The sequence below is a fragment of the Syngnathus leptorhynchus genome, chromosome 5, assembly GCF_054491065.1.
Source record: "Syngnathus leptorhynchus isolate UIUO chromosome 5, UIUO_Slep, whole genome shotgun sequence".
Lineage (NCBI taxonomy): Eukaryota > Metazoa > Chordata > Actinopteri > Syngnathiformes > Syngnathidae > Syngnathus > Syngnathus leptorhynchus.
In genome coordinates, this window is record NC_141199.1 from 2687501 (window position 1) to 2704151 (window position 16651).

Sequence of the window (16651 nt, forward strand, 5' to 3'; positions counted from 1 at the left end):
CTGGGATAGGCTCCAGCACGCTCGCGACCCCCGTGGGGACAAAGCGGTACAGAAAATGGATGGATGGATATGTGAACAATCTAATTATTAGAAACTAGCAATTGGACAAACATACTGTAATGAAGCTGTGTAATTATGAATTCTCTAGGTCATGGCCGAGTAGCAACAAGAAAAAGAGAATATCCGACTCAACACCCATACCAGCCGTCCTCTGATGGTGGATGTGTACCTGATAGTACTACATCCAGTATACCTCACAGATGAATGTTGACGTCAATAAGACAAAATTACGTACTTCTCACAAAGTGATCTGAGCATATGTAAGAATGGATAGTTGGCTTCCAAAGCTTGAAGCTGTTGCGGCCATGTTCCGCCCTACAAAACGCCGCCACCCAGCTATCCTTTTTGGTCTGGTCCGCAGGGAACTGATATAACTCCTTGGTAACGCTTTTTTGGAAGCAATAGGCACACCCTATGGCACAACAACTCTTCACCATGGTTTAAGTTGCCTACGTAACAACTATCAATCAAAAAATTGCCCCTGAAAACCCATGCCAGGCAGCGACGGTACTTGATGGCTGTTGTAAAAATTTCCTTTCACAATTTACGAGCAAAACTAATGATTAAAAACGTTTTTAGCACCTGGTATTCCCTGACAGTCTCCCATCCATGTAACAACCACGTTCTAAATGTAGTAGTAGTTGGGATGAATATTCCCATAATACATTGTATGTAGCGTGCGCACAAGTTTCGGAAGTAAACAGAGCTAGAAGCAATGCGTCCGTGTCCAGTGTGATCATTATACATGGTGTCAGAAGTGGCGAACTGTAACTCTCCGCGGTAGTTACATGGAAGACCCCTGCTTGAGTTCACAGGGAGCCAGCCTCTTTATTCACTGCCCACTTCAAAGACAGCAGGGATGCTCGGGGCCTGTGGCAAGGCATTCAGACCATCACGGACTACAAGCCCGCTCCGCGGAGCTGTGAGGGCGACGTCCCTCTGCTCAACGAACTGTACCACCTCTTTGCTCGCTTCGATGCTCAAAACAGCACTTGCCCGCTGAAGACCCCTCCCCCTCCGAACGAGCAGCCCCTGTGCCTCTCTCCCGTTAGTGTGAGGAGGACGCTTGCTGCTATCAACACCCGTAAGGCGGTGGGCCCGGACAACATCCCGGGGCGAGCGCTGAAGGACTGCGTTGAGGAGCTGATGGATGTCTTCACGGACATCTTTAACATTTCCCTGCAACAGGCCATCGTCCCGTCATGTTTCAAGGCTGCCACCATCATACCTGTGGCGAAAAATCCTGCTCCTTCCTGCTTCAATGACTACCGCCCTGTGGCACTGACGCCCATTGTCATGAAGCGCTTTGAGCGGCTTGTCATGGCGCACGTCAGATCTGTTCTTCCCCCCACCATAGACCCCTTCCAGTTTGCGTACCGAGCCAATCGGTCCTCTGAGGATGCCATCTGCTCTGCCCTCCACTCTGCCCTCACCCACCTGGAGAACAGAGACTCGTATGGGAGATTGCTGTTTGTGGACTTCAGTTCTGCATTCAACAACCATTGTTCCACAGCGTCTCATCTGCAAACTCGACAAGCTGGGCCTCAGTACCTGCCTTTGCAACTGGCTACTGGACTTCCTCTGTCAGAGGCCTCAGGTAGTACGTGTTGGCGACAATGTCTCCGGCAGCATCACGCTGAGCATGGGGGCCCCTCAAGGCTGCGTGCTCAGTCCACTGCTCTTCACCCTGCTGACGCATGACTAAACCGCAACCTACAGCAGCAACCTCGTGCTGAAATATGCCGACGACACGACTGGTGGGTCTCATCACCGGGGGCGACGAGACCCAATACAGTTCGGAGGTCGACCTTCTGGCCACGTGGTGCAGAGACAACAACCTCCTGCTGAACGTCAGCAAGACCAAGGAGATTGTTGTTGACTGCCGGAAGGGTCAAGCCCAACACCTGCTGCTGACCATCGACGTTGCTGTGGTGGAGAGAGTGAGCAGCACCAGATTCCTGGGGGTGCACATCAGTGAGGACCTCTCCTGGACCACCAACGCTGCGTCGCTGGCGAAGAAAGTTCAGCGCCGCCTGTATCTCTGCGGAAACTCGGGCGAGCAAGTGCTCCTCCTGCCATCATGACCACATTCTACCGTGGCACCATTGAGAGCGTCCTCTCCAGTTGTATCGCTGTGTGGGGTGGTGGCTGCACTGTATACAACTCGAAGGGTCTGCAGCGCATAGTGAACACTGCTAGTAAGATCATTGGGCCTCCGCTCCTCTCCCTGAAGGTCATTTACACCTCCCGTCTCACCCGCAAGGCGACCGTGATTGTGTGTGATGTGAGTCACCCCGCTCACTCTTTGTTTGATCTTCTGCCCTCTGGGAAGAGGTACAGATGCCTGCGCTACCGCACCACCACTCGCCAACAGCTTCGTACTCCAAGCTGTCCGGATCCTGAATTCCCTCCACCCTCTGCTGCATGACGTCCTGTTCTTTTGCGCTATGATCTGGCTGTCTGCTATTAGCACGCTTGTTCCATTTTGCTGCTCTTATTTGTCTATTTATTTTTTCATTGTTTATTTATTTGGGTTATTTGCTTATTACTTATTTGTTGCTCTTGTCTGTTCGTTTTTACTCTGTGCTATTTGATTGTGAATGTTGTGTACTGTGTCTAATCACCGTTGGACGGTGGGAAACGTAATTTCGATCTCTTTGTGTGCCTTAACATGTGAAGAAATTGACAATAAAGCGGACTTTGACTTTTGATCAGCAGCGCCAGCGAGCGTTAGATGGAGGAGGGACTATACGAGTCAGTGACGTAACTTCTCGTTCATGAACGAGTCGTGAATTGCATTTCCCGTTCACCAACGAACGAATCTGTGAGTGAACGAATCAGTGAGTGAGTGATTCGCATTTCCAGTTCATCACGAGAACGGATCAGTGAGGGAACAAATCTTTACGTTCCCGTTCGCGAACGAGTCAATGGGTGAACTGCCTTTCCGTGCATCAACGAATCAGTCAGTGAACATGTTGCGTCTCCTGGCGTGAACTATGCAAGCCAGAATGTAGATTAACGATTCACTTATAGTAGGTTTTAAATAACGTGTATGCATATATATGCCTAAATATTGTTATCCAATATATCGACTACAGTTTCACATTAGATTGCTGGTTTCAGATCAGGGATGTGCGGTCAGAGGAGGCAAGGGAGGCTGTGTTTTTTCACAGATCCACTGTGATCTGACACTACAGTTAGTCATTCAAACCAATAAAATTCATCATTGCACGAATATCACCACAGTCTTCTCCTCCAAATGCTCCATCAGGCAGTCTAGGGGCCCATTCTAAACTACGGGGAGAATATAAAACAAGAACTGCCGTGAGGAGTTGAGTTGCTTTTCAATGTGCTATACGAGAAAGGTTTCTGATATGGACAAAAGTGAAGTGTAATGCTACGTTCGCAGCAGACATGAGACCAACTGTGGCTTAACGTTCCTCATGAGACTATGATTGTGGGTGTTTTCTTGGATAGGGTTTATGACAATCTAACTCGCGCACTTATGGAGCTTGGCTTCCTGTTGTTTTCCATCTCAGCCTGTCTATGTCACAGGAGAGAGGCAAGCATTATAATGCGTATGGTTTCCTGGCTTGATTTGTCTGGTTCTTATTGTCACCTAGTGTCTGAAATGGTGACTAATTGCTTCCAAAATTTATATGGACATCCAGACTCTTGTTCGCTTCAACCTGTGATATATAATTTATGAAATATGACAGCATTTTGCACAATATTGTTGATTTACAAAACAGTAGTACTTCCTCACAAACTTAATTTGTTCTGCGATCGGGTTTGTCAGAAGAAAGGTTATAAATAGAAGCAACATTCCCATAAGAATCAATGTAAAAGCAAACAATGTGTCGGGCAATCCCAGAAGTAACACTTTTTGCTCTCTTACTCTGTGTAAGATTTTTGCTTTTTCAAATCTTTTTAACAAAAAATAATCTCACTTTATTCTTGATCTTCTAACTTTGATTGGAGCGGGGGGAACATGTTTTAATTTTCTACACTTGTGTCATATGCCCCCAAGAAGACACAGGAAAAGTCAAGCTAATAAATTATTGTATTCTTCCACATACCCCCTGCAATGTACTCACGTACTCGTCATTACGTTGCAAATAATGTTTTTTGACTGTGTGGTCATTGAAGGCACCTCGCACAAAATACGACTTAGAACTTAAATAAAATGGTAACGAGCTATGGGTTGTGACCGAAAGAACAACATCATGGATACAAGCGGGCAAAATGAGTTTCCTCCACAGTGTGTCCAGGCTCTCCCTTAGAGATAGGGTGAGAAACCTGTTCGGAGTCGGACTCGAGCCGCTGCTCCTTCGCGTTGAGAGAAACTAGATTAGGTTGCTCGGGCATCTCATTAAGATTGCCTCCTGGACACCTCCCAGGGGAGATGTCCCGGGCATGTCCCAATGGCCGGAGACCCTAGGAATGACCCAGGACACTCTGGAGATACAGGAAATACAATGTCTCTCAGCTGGCCTGGAAATGCCTTGGGATCCTCTGGGATGAGCTGGTCAAAGTGGTTGGGGAGATGGAAGTCTGGGCTTTTCTGCTGAAGCGACTGCGACCCGACCCCGGTAACAGGGGTGTCCAAACTTTTTGCAAAGCGGGCCAGATTTGGTTAGATGAAAATGTATAGGGGCCGACCATTTGCACCAACATTCCTTGAACCTTGAATCAGAATCAGCTTTATTGACCAAGTTTGTGCATGCCAAACAGGGAATTTCACTCAATTGGATACACTTCATTGTAAATGAACTTGTAAATATATAACTCCCGTAATTTTTGGACTATAAGTCGCGTTTTTTTTGTTTTTAGTTTGGGTGGGGGGGGCGACTTATACTCAGGAGCGACTTATAGGTGATTTTTTTCACAAATTTTCAAAATTCAAAAATCCGCGATGTAGTGAAACCGCGATAAACGAACCGCGATGTAGCAAGGGGTTACTGTCATTTGAACTGCAAGTGACGTCACCCGTGCTGAGCGGCGGTTGTTTACATAAAAGACAAAGGATTCGATCATGGGATGACGAAGATGACGAAGGGCCCCACGTACTACCGGCATCATTAGCGGCTTTGTTTGTAAATGACATGGAGGACGAAGAGTTTGAAGGATTTAACACAGAAGGTTTGAAAAACTTTTATGGCTTTTACGCACGCCTGGTCCTTCTCGAGGGGAGCTCTCTTTCACCTCCGTAGATGGAAGTTGGGGGCCGGCGCTCGGCCGGGTGGCTGTCCAGGGACGGTGGATGGGGCTCGGACATAGCTTTTACGCACGCCCGGTCATACTCTACGGAGCTTTCTCCGTGGCTGGAAGTTCAGTAGTTGTTGGCTCGTTGAACTCTTGTTTTGTTAAATAAAGAGCTGTTTACCAAACCCACGTCTTTCCCGGTACTTTGTTAACGCTACATTATAGTTATATACTAGATCTGTGCAGCGCGCGCGCGCGGCGTTGTTGACATTAAGGAGAGGAATTTGATCAATGGATTTAATGATTTGGAGTGACACAGATGGTTTGATAATATTGTTATATAAACCCACGTCTTTCCTGGTACTTTGTTAACGCTCCAATATAGTTATATACTAGATCTGTGCGGCGCGCATGTGCAGCGTTGTTGATATGAAGGAGGAGGAATTTGATCGATGGATTTAATGATTTTGAGTGACACAGACGGGTTGATAATATTGTTGTTATATAAACCCACGTCTTTCCTGGTACTTTGTTAACGCTACAATATAGTTATATACTAGATCTCTGCAGCGCACCCGCGGCGTTGTTGACATAAAGAACGAGGAATTTGATTGATGGATTTAATGATTTGGAGTGACACAGATGGTTTGATAATATTGTTGTAATATGATAGTTATTTGAATATATATATAATATACTTTATATATCGTTATATGGGTCTGTGGAATAATTAGAAATGCAACTTACAACGGGTCCGACGACAGCATACGTGGCGCATACGTGCCATTGTTTACATGAAGCACGATCGATGGATTTAATGAATTGGAGTGACACAGATTGTTGTTTATGTAATACTTACTTGAAAAACTGAATGTTACGTCAGCCCCGTTCTCAGCTCCTCGTTTGTGTATATGTCACATTAGCATATCGTATCGTTTAGCCTGTTGTTGCTGGTTCATGTCTGTTTTTGGTGTTGGATTTTGACAAATAAATTTGCCCCAAAAGTGCGATTTATATTCCGGTGCGACTTATATATGTGTTTTTTCCACTTTATTGTGCATTTTATGGCTGGTGTGATTTATACTCCGGAGCGATTTATAGTCCAAAAATTACGGTATATTCTTCTCTGTCTTTTCTGTCTGCAGATAGGTTGATATTGCGACAGTGCCAGCGGGCCACTTATTATTGATTTTATGACACAATGCTTCGGGCCAGTTTAAATTTAGACCGGGCTGGACTTTGGACATGCCTGCATTAGAAGATGGATTGGATTTACCGTAATTTTCGGACTATAAATCGCGGTTTTTTTTCATAGTTTGGGTGGGGGGGCGACTTATACTCAGGAGCGACTTATATGTGTTTTTTTTCAAAACAATTTACTTGATCATTAACACATTACTTACTAGTACAGTTGATCACCTCACATTATTTTTAATACACTGAAAAAACGAATAAAGCAATTATTCAGCATGCGAGCACACATCACGCCAGACATGCAAATCTCAAGTCCGACGGCGCACGTACGCGGCATTGTTTACACGATCGATGATCGATGTATTTTATGATTTGGAGTGACAGATGGTTTGGTTATATTGTTGCTATATGATAGTTGTTTGAAATATATTTTATATATCGTTATATGGGTCTGTGGAATAATTAGACATGCAAATCACGAGTCCGACGACGCGCGTACGCGGCATTGTTTACACGATCGATGATCGATGTATTTTGTGATTTAGAGCATAGGTGTCAAACTCTGGCCCGCGGGCCAAATTTGGCCCGCAGTGTAATTATATTTGGCCCGCAAGGCAATTTCAAATTAACATTAGAGCTGGCCCGCCGGTATTATACGGCGGCAGCGCTGTAACACCGCATTCATCGCTTGTACTACAAATCCCATAATGGTCTGCTGTTGCTTTGGCTCCCATACGTCCGTTCATGACTCCGCCTCATGCCCATATAAGTAGAATCCGTGTTCATTTTTTCCCAGAATGCACCTGAAATTTTCAAGATGGCGCTGCCTAGATTCGATACTATTGGGTTCCGAGCAGCTGTCCACAAACTAATGTGTGACGTCACGGATGTTACGCTCATTTCTTATATACAGTCTATGTGCACACCCTGCATCTCCGTGCCTCTCCCCCACACTGCGACCTCAAACGACAGCTGTCACTGTGTTACCCTACCAACAAATGGCAAAAAGAAAGGCAGAAAATAGAACTTTTCTGGACAGGTGGGAGACAGAATATCTGGTTATATGTATACAAGACAGACCTGTTTGTCTTGTTTGTGGAGCCAATGTGTCAGTAACTAAGGAGCACAATATTAGACGACACTATGAAACCAAACACCAGGACAAATATAATGACCTGGACACGGCTCAAAGGAGTCAGAAAGTTAAGGAGATGAAAAGAGGTTTGATTTCACAACAGAAAATGTTCACAAAAGCCACAACACAAAGTGAGGCTGCTGTAAAGTCAAGTTATATCGTGGCACAAGAAATCACCAAATCAGCCCGACCCTTTAATGAAGGAGAGTTTGTAAAAAAGTGCATGATGAAGGTTTGTGAACAAGTGTGCCCAGAGAAAAACCAAGCCTTTGCAAACATAAGCCTGAGCAGAAACACAATAGCTGACCGCACATGTGAGCTTGCCACCAATCTGCATGTCTAGTTGATGGAGAAGGGAAAAGATTTTGTTTATTTTTCCCTTGCTGAGGATGAGAGCACTGACGTGTCTGATATTGCGCAGCTGACTGTCTTCGTCCGCGGCGTGGACACAAATCTGTGTGTTACGGAGGAGCTTTTGGGATTTAAACCAATGCATGGCACAACCACAGGGAAAGAAATCTTTGAGGAGGTTGGAAAATGTGTAACTGAAATAAACCTTCCGTGGAATAAACTTGTGGGATTAACCACTGATGGTGCGCCAACCATGAGTGGTAAAAGGAATGGACTGGTGGGCAGGATCTGTGAAAAGATGCGCATAGAGAACTGTGCTGGTGAATTATCTGTTGTTCACTGCATCTTACATCAAGAATCCCTGTGTGGTAAAGCGCTGAAGATGGAGGATGTTATGTCCACAGTAACACAAAGGTCTCAATCACCGCCAGTTTAAGTCTTTTCTGGAATTTTCTATGCACTTTTTCTTGCTACTCCAAGGCCTGAATGGTTGATTTATTCATAGTTATGTTATTTTCAAATTTATTAGCCTGTGTAAGAAGCTAATTTTGACATTTACCTCAGAAGGCTGCAAACAGAAAGGAGGCATTCAATTTTTATTTCAATTGTATTTAATATGCCATTGATATGTTTTATTATTATTATTATGACTATTATTGTTATTATTAGTATTATTAGTGTTATTATCAACTTGATTTTGCACGCCTGCACTTTTAAGTTATATAGGCCTTGGTTGTTCAATATTCATTGTAAAATCAAAACTTGTTTGATTTCATATTAAAAGGTTCATTTGTTCAACCTTGGCCCGCGGCTTTGTTCAATTTAAAATTTTGGCCCACTGTGAATTTGAGTTTGACACCCCTGATTTAGAGGGACACAGATGGTTTGATAAACGTGTTATTTATGTAATAATCATTTGAATAACTCTGAATGTTATGTTAGGCCCGTTCTCAGCCTCTCGTTTGTGTATGTCACGTTAGCATACCGTATCGTTTAGCCTGTTATTGCTGGTTCATGTCTGTTTTTGGTGTTGGATTTTGACAAATACATTTGCCCCAAAAGTGCGACTTATACTCCGGAGCGACTTATATATGTTTTTTTTTCACGTTATTGTGCATTTTATGGGTGGTGCGACTTATACTCCGGAGCGACTAATAGTCCGAAAATTACGGTACACATTGTATGATGTATTGAAAAAGTTAGCTTGGGATAAAAACAGCCCTACAATGGAATAATACAATTTTACAGTTGTAATGGCTGCTGAGAGCAAAGTTAAATTAGGACAGACCAAGCTGCTGAAAGCAAGGTTAAATGACAGACTGGAAAAGGATGAGTCATCTGTCATTACCAGGAATGACCAGGTTCAGCTGGGGTGACATGAGTCATCATTGGGGCATTCTTGTCATCACTATGTTCAGTTGAGGTGAAGAGATATGTTCCCTAAGATGACAGATGCTCTTAGGAGCATATAAAAAGCAGGTTATGTTGGAGGAGAGGCTCTTTTCTTGTGTGCGCACGGACAGTGAGGACACTCGACAGAAGACATGATTACTCCTTTTGGATTTTTGTGAAAGACTCAAGGTCTTGGATTAATTTTACTCTCGACTGGATTTTACAATTTTATTATTATACCTGGAGACAAGTGAGGGGGAACGCGGTGAGGGGGTGTGGTCACTGTCTCTTGCGCATGCGCGGTTCACTGTGATTGCTTCCCGACAGGCTTACCTGTATGTCAATCATGCGATGGGATGTATTCTAACCTATAGACTTTTTTTTTTTAAATGTCATGCGATCGACCGGTAGTAGCTTAATTCGGTGACGCCCCTCACCATGGTTGCCATAATGCTGAAAGCGATGTGACCTTTTAATTTAATAGTCGTACTGAAACATTTTGCCAGAGCGCTGTGTACAACCAGTATTGCTCAACAAACTCATAAATTGATCCCATGTAAGGCGCTCTGCATTATAAGGTGCACTGTGGTTTTTTGAGTAAATTATAAGCTTTTAAGTGTGCCCAGTCAATCATGCACTTATCTGACGTATGTGACCAGCTCTCCGTTTAAAGGGTAAAATTCTGTACTTTAGCCCCTCTGCAGTGACGCAGTCTGTAGGGGATACAAGAATTGCCCAAATGATTTCACGCTACGAACACAGGTGATTTTAAATAGGATATTACGGCGAGTCAGGTGGCGCATTGCCGGTCAACAATATTAGATTATCTCTGTGAGTGTATTGGCATGTGCACTTGCCAAAATGTCCTGGACATGATGGGTATCGCGTTTCTGAGTTCTGTTATTTAGAATCTTCTATTACTTTAATTAACACATTTAAAGAATAAAACATTTACGGATTTATTCAGATTAGTTCACGTTTGAATCGAGATGTATCTCATCAGAAATTGTCCCAACCTCCAATACTAAATGTAAATAAGAGTTTTTTTTAACAGCAATTTGACACCCTCTCAAACAGCTGACGCCCCAGGGAACCGCCTGGTTTATCTATGCAGAAAGCCGGCTCTACTCATGACCATATGTGAGGGTAGGAACATAGATCGACTGGTAAATCAAGAGCTTTGCCTTTTGATTCAACTCCTTTCATGACAAACAGATACAGGCTCCTTATCACTGCTCCGATCCGCCTATTGAGTTCACGCCCCATCCTGCCCACACTCATGAACAAGACCCCTAGATATTTGAACTCCTCATTTTTAGGTCAGCTCTGACTGCACAATTTCCAGAAGATTCAGTATTATGGGCCCTGAGAGAAGACTTTACCAAGCTGTTCCTCCATTGTTTGTGATTTCTAAATGCCTTTATCCAAAGTGCAGAAGAACTGTACATTGTAGTTCAGCCGCTAAACTGACTGTTCAGCCAAATCCTGAAGTTAAAAATTCAAGATTAATTTCCCTGACGTAATACTCATTGGATTGACCAATACTAAGAACAATGGGAAATTTTTGTACTTACCGTATTGGCCCGAATATAAGACGACCCCGATTATAAGACGACCTCCTCTTTTTCAAGACTCAAGTTTGAAAAAAGAGTTTTTGAACACCAAATTTAATTTTTATACAGAAATTGATTACATCTGAAACAAATGATTATGACAATATATTTGAGAGAAAAAGCATGTTGATGTTGCCTATTTCAAATCATGCAAAAACTGTCTATCACATTTTAATATCTGAACATTTAAACATGTGAACTAAAGTGCAATCACATTTGTAAATGAATGGCTTCTGGTTTTCGAAATGTAAATAAACCAATCTATTGTGATAAAACAACAAAATTGCAACATTAACCATCAAAGTGAAGTCTAACTGTAACTGTAGTCTTGAAACAAATCTGAAAAAGGAAAATCATTGCAATTTAATAATGCAAACTGCTATTGCTATTGTTGGGGAGCCTGAGGACTGTATAGGGCAGGGGTTGGCAACCCGCGGCTCCAGAGCCGCATGCGGCTCTTAAGCACGCCCCTAGCGGCTCCCTGGAATTTTTGCAAAAATGCGTGAAAATGGAAAAATATGTTGTTTTTGTTGTTGTTGTTTTTGGCAGACTGGGGTGGTGGTTCCCCTCTTTAAGAAGGGGGACCGGAGGGTGTGTTCCAATTACAGGTCTATTCAGGGGTACTGGAGAGGAAGATCCGTCGGGAGGTCGAGCTTCGGATTCAGGAGGAGCAGTGTGGCTTTCGTCCTGGCCGTGGAACACTGGACCAGCTCTACACCCTCGGCAGGATCCTCGAGGGAGCATGGAAGTTCGCCCAACCAGTCCACATGTGTTTTGTGGACTTGGAGAAGGCGTTGGCCTGTGTCCCTCGGGAGGTTCTGTGGAGGGTGCTTCGGGAGTACGGGGTGCCGAGCCAACTGATAAGGGCGGTTCGGTCCCTGTATCACCGATGCCAGAGTTTGGTCCGCATTTCCGGCAGCAAGTCGGATTCGTTCCCAGTAAGGGTTGGACTTCGCCAAGGCTGCCCTTTGTCACCGATTCTGTTCATAATTTTTATGGACAGAATTTCTAGGCGCAGCCGAGGCGTTGAGGGGGTCCAGTTTGGGGACCTAAGCATCGCGTCACTGCTTTTTGCAGATGACATGTTGCTGTTGGCTTCTTCAGGACGTGATCTCCAGCTCTCACTGGAGCGGTTCGCAGCCGAGTGTGAAGCGGTCGGGATGAGGGTCAGCACCTCCAAATCCGAGTCCATGGTCCACGGTCGGAAAAGGGTGGAATGCCCTCTCCGGATCGGGGATGATATCCTGCCCCAAGTGGAGGAGTTCAAGTATCTTGGGGTCTTGTTCACGAGTGAGGGCAGGATGGAGCGCGAGATCGACAGGCGGATCGGTGCAGCGTCGGCAGTAATGCGGACTCTGTACCGGTCCGTCGTGGTGAAGAGCCAAATGGCAAAGCTCTCGATTTACCGGTCGATCTACGCTCCTACCCTCACCTATGGTCACGAGCTATGGGTCGTGACCGAAAGAACGAGATCCAGGATACAAGCAGCCGAAATTAATTTCCTCCGCAGGGTGTCCGGGCTCTCCCTTAGAGATAGGGTGAGAAGCTCGGTCATCCGGGAGAGACTCGGAGTAGAGCCGCTGCTCCTCCACGTTGAGAGGAGCCAGATGAGGTGGCTCGGGCATCTCATCAGGATGCCTCCTGGACCCCTCCCTGGGGAGGTGTTCCGGGCATGTCCCACCGGTAGGAGACCCCGGGGACGACCCAGGACGCGCTGGAGAGACTATGTCTCTCGGCTGGCCTGGGAACGGCTTGGGATCCCCCGGGATGAGCTGGATGAAGTGGCTGGGGAGAGGGAAGTCTGGGAGTCCCTCCTAAAGCTGCTGCCCTCGCGACCCGACCCCGGATAAGCGGAAGAAGATTGATGGATGGATGGATTGTTTTTTTTAAATATGGTTTTTATATGCTTATCATGACACAACCATTCTCATGCTGTAAAAATGTATGTAGTTGTAAATATATTAAAAATACCAAACTTAAGAATGGCGTCAAATAGCAAAATTGTGTGGTGTGAGTGATTGGCCATGGATTCAAAAGGCAAAAAGAGAAAGATTGCTGATGAGAACAGAGGCTTTAAGAAAGAATGGACTGAACAATTTGCTTTCATTGCCAATGCTGAAGCATTGCCTTGCATGTTTGATTTGCAATGAGAAGTTGTCAAATAACAAGAAGAGGAATTTGGAGCGACATTTTCAGATAAAGCATGCTAAATTTGCTGCTGATCACCCAGTTGCAACGGAGAGGAAACGTGCAATTGCAGTGCTGTTGGAGAAATTTGAGGACCGAAAAAACATATCCAAAAAGTGGATTGCATCTCCAAACTCTACTACTGCTACAAGTTTTGTTGCAGCCTGGGAGACAATAAAGCGCGGAAAACCATTCACCGATGGCGAGTACACGAAGGGATTCATCCATTAAAATATCAGTGTCTATTTTCGGACTTCAAAAATAAAACCGAAATTATTCAGAAAACTAAAGACATGCCTCTCCGCACAAACAATATCACCAATCACCAGATCAAGGACATCAATTCCGATATCGAACAGACAGCTCTGCTATGCAGGTACATGAACTCTAATGGGCCGCAAGAAGAAATGATCAAATTGATACCACTATTATTATTATTACTTTTAATTATTTTATTAGTAAGCATACAACTTATGTATTGACCGTCTATGTTGCCTTTTAAAAGACTTTTAGATTTTTGCGGCTCCAGACAGGTATGGTTTTAATTTTATTTGGGCCAATATGACTCTTTGAACATTTTGGGTTCCCGACTCCTGGTATGGGAGTTGGCTCGGATGGTCATGCTCTTTTCGCCCCCGGGTGTCGGTCAGAACCCAAGAGGGAAGATGTGGTTCAGTTTTGATTGCTTTACTGAATTATTGGCAAAAAAGTAACGGGCACTGTGGCTCATAGGGGCATACAGGAAAATTGGCAAAAGTGTATTGTGTGAAGCGTTTAAAGAGTGTGTGTGGTTTGTGCGTGCGTGTGTGTGTGTGTGTGTGTGTGTGTGTGTGTGTGTGTGTGTGTGTGTGTGTGTGTGTGTGTGTGTGTGTGTGTGTGTGTGTGGTTTAGCAACAGACAGAAATACAACACGTATTGTACTCAGAGCGACTTATAGTCTGGAAAATACAGTATGATTTTTTTTTAGGTTTAGTCATGCATATGCAGCAGTGGTGGGAAGTAACTACCGTATTGGCCTGAATATAAGACGATGTTTTTTTGCATTGAAATAAGACGGGAAAAGTGGGGGGTCGTCTTACATTCGGGGTCTAGACATTATACCCATTTTCACTTATGCGCAGCGGTAAGTTAAAGGTTGCTGGTATGGACTGAGTATGTTGCTGTGATCGTGTGCATCTATGACACAAAGTGAGTATATACATTTCATTGTTACTACTGTCCACTGTTGTGCTGTTTGTCCGATCACAGTTTGCTTCGTGTGCGCACTGTTTGATTGACAGCTCCGGCGCACTCATAATCAACTGAGTATATTGCTGTGATCGTGTGCGTCTTTGACACAAAGTGAGTATATACATTTTATTGTTACTAATGTCCACTGTTGTGCCGTTTGTCCGATCGTGGTTTGTTTCGTGTTCGCGTTGTTTGATTGACAGCTCCTTTAAGTTTGCTTCGCATCGTAAGAGTAGCCGTAACGCAGCAACATGGCGACTAACGGTCGCCAGCAAATGTATTTTGTTGTCTTGATGACTTATGTTTGGTGTGTTGCAGAGAGTATTTCATTTAGGGTTATTTAGTATAGCGGAACCGTTACGCGCAGTTAGTTATGTAATGTGTGCCGTCTACGAGTGTTGTGTGACGTCAGAGGTTGAGCGTTGACTTACATAAATAACTCGTTTATCAAACCATCTGTGTCACTCCAAATTATTAAAACCATCGATTGAGTTCGTCCTCCTTTATGTAAACAAGTCCGACGTCAGCGGCGCGTTGCAGTTCAAATCTTTCCACAGGCCCATATAAAAATATATAAACTATGTATGAAATAACAATAATATAAACAACAATTTTAGCGAAAAAAAAACCACGCACACGCACATGCATGCGCACAGACACACACACACAGACACACACAGCTGTTGACGCCGGAAAGACTACGTGCACCACTGACGTCAGACTAAATATATCAAATAAATGTAATATAAAGAACAATTTTAACAAACCATCCGTGACACTCTAAATCATTAAATCCATCTGAATATTTATCCTCTGTGTCAAAAAAAAAAAAATACACAGCTGTTGATGCCGGAACTACATGGCCCGCTGACGTCAGACTAGATATATCAAATAGATGTAATATAAACAAAAATTTTAACGACCCATCCGTGTCACTCCAAATCATTACATCCACCGGAATATTCATCCTCTGTGTGGAAAAAACCCACAGCTGTCGATTTCGGACCTATGTGCACCGCTGACGTCTGCCTCGTCGTCAGCCTCATCGTCAGTTGCAGCCCCAATTATTCCACAGATCTAGTATATAACTATATTGTAGCTTTACCAAAGTACCAGGCAAGGCGTGGGTTTGGTAACCGGCTCTTTATTTCACAAATCAAGAGCTCAACATATGAGCCAACACATGCAAGCGCCCTGGATCGCTCTTCTCGTCCCCCCCCTGCTTGCCTTCACGGCCTTGCTAGACAATCGGAAACTACTGAAGTTTAACAACAAAGACATTGCTACTCTAAATAAACTATATATCAAATAACTATAACATAAATAACAAGTTTATCGAACCATCTCTGTCACTCCAAATCATTAAACCTCCTGACTCCGGAAGTCAGTGAGTGGAACTCATTGTCAGTGAGGCTACAATTATTATAATAATAATAAATTTTATTTGTAACACACTTTACATTCGGAGGAATCTCAAAGTGCTACAAGGCAAGTAAAAACAAGAAAACAAAGCAAAGACAAGTACAAAACAACTGGACGACAACCAGGATACGGAAACCAGGATTACGGAAATGCTAGGGTAAAGAGGTGAGTTTTAAGTCCAGTTTTGAAAGAGTCAGTGGATTGTGGTGCTCTTAGGTGATCAGGGAGGGAGTTCCACAGTGTGGGGGCTGCATGGCAGAAGGCCCGGTCGCCCATGGTGCGCAACTTGGTTTTCGGGACGTCGAAAAGGTGTGAGTTGGATGAGCCGAGGCTTCGAGTGGCAGGTTTTTGGGCAAGGAGTTCTTCGAGGTATGGGGGAGCATGTCCGAGAATACACTGGTGAGTGAGTAGGGCGATCTTGTAATCAGTTCGGAATTTGATGGGGACCCAGTGCAGAGAACGGAGGATGGGTGTGATGTGGTCCGCACCCTCATCAGGATCCTAGCAGTGCTGTTTTGGATGTACTGGAGGCTCTTGCTAGGGATCCTGATGAGGAGTGCGTTACAGTAGTCTAGCCTGGAAGAGACAAAGGCGTGGACAAGTTTCTCAGCATCCGGCAGGGTAAGTGTGGGGCGGAGTTTAGAAATATTCCTGAGGTGGAAGAAGGAGGTTTTGCATATGTGGTTTACGTGTAATTCTAGGTTGAGTTGAGGGTCCAGTTTCACACCCAGGTTGGTGACAGTGGCTGAGAGGGGGATAGTGTGATTGATGCTTGTTATTGGGCAGGTATGGATCTGATGGGGAGTGCCAACCAACATGGCTTGGGTTTTGTCACTGTTGACTTGCAGGAAGCTGAGATTCA

General features: G+C 44.4%; 1 long non-coding RNA gene across 1 annotated transcript in view; it reads left to right on the forward strand.

The window, feature by feature from the left end:
* The window catches only part of LOC147056238 (uncharacterized), a 2984-nt gene extending 2208 nt beyond the window's left edge, over positions 1-776 (forward strand). The window contains exon 2 of the long non-coding RNA XR_015066100.1: positions 149-776. This is a non-coding gene — a long non-coding RNA (uncharacterized LOC147056238). The remainder of the gene's footprint in view (positions 1-148) is intronic.
* Positions 777-16651: the final 15875 nt, after the last annotated feature.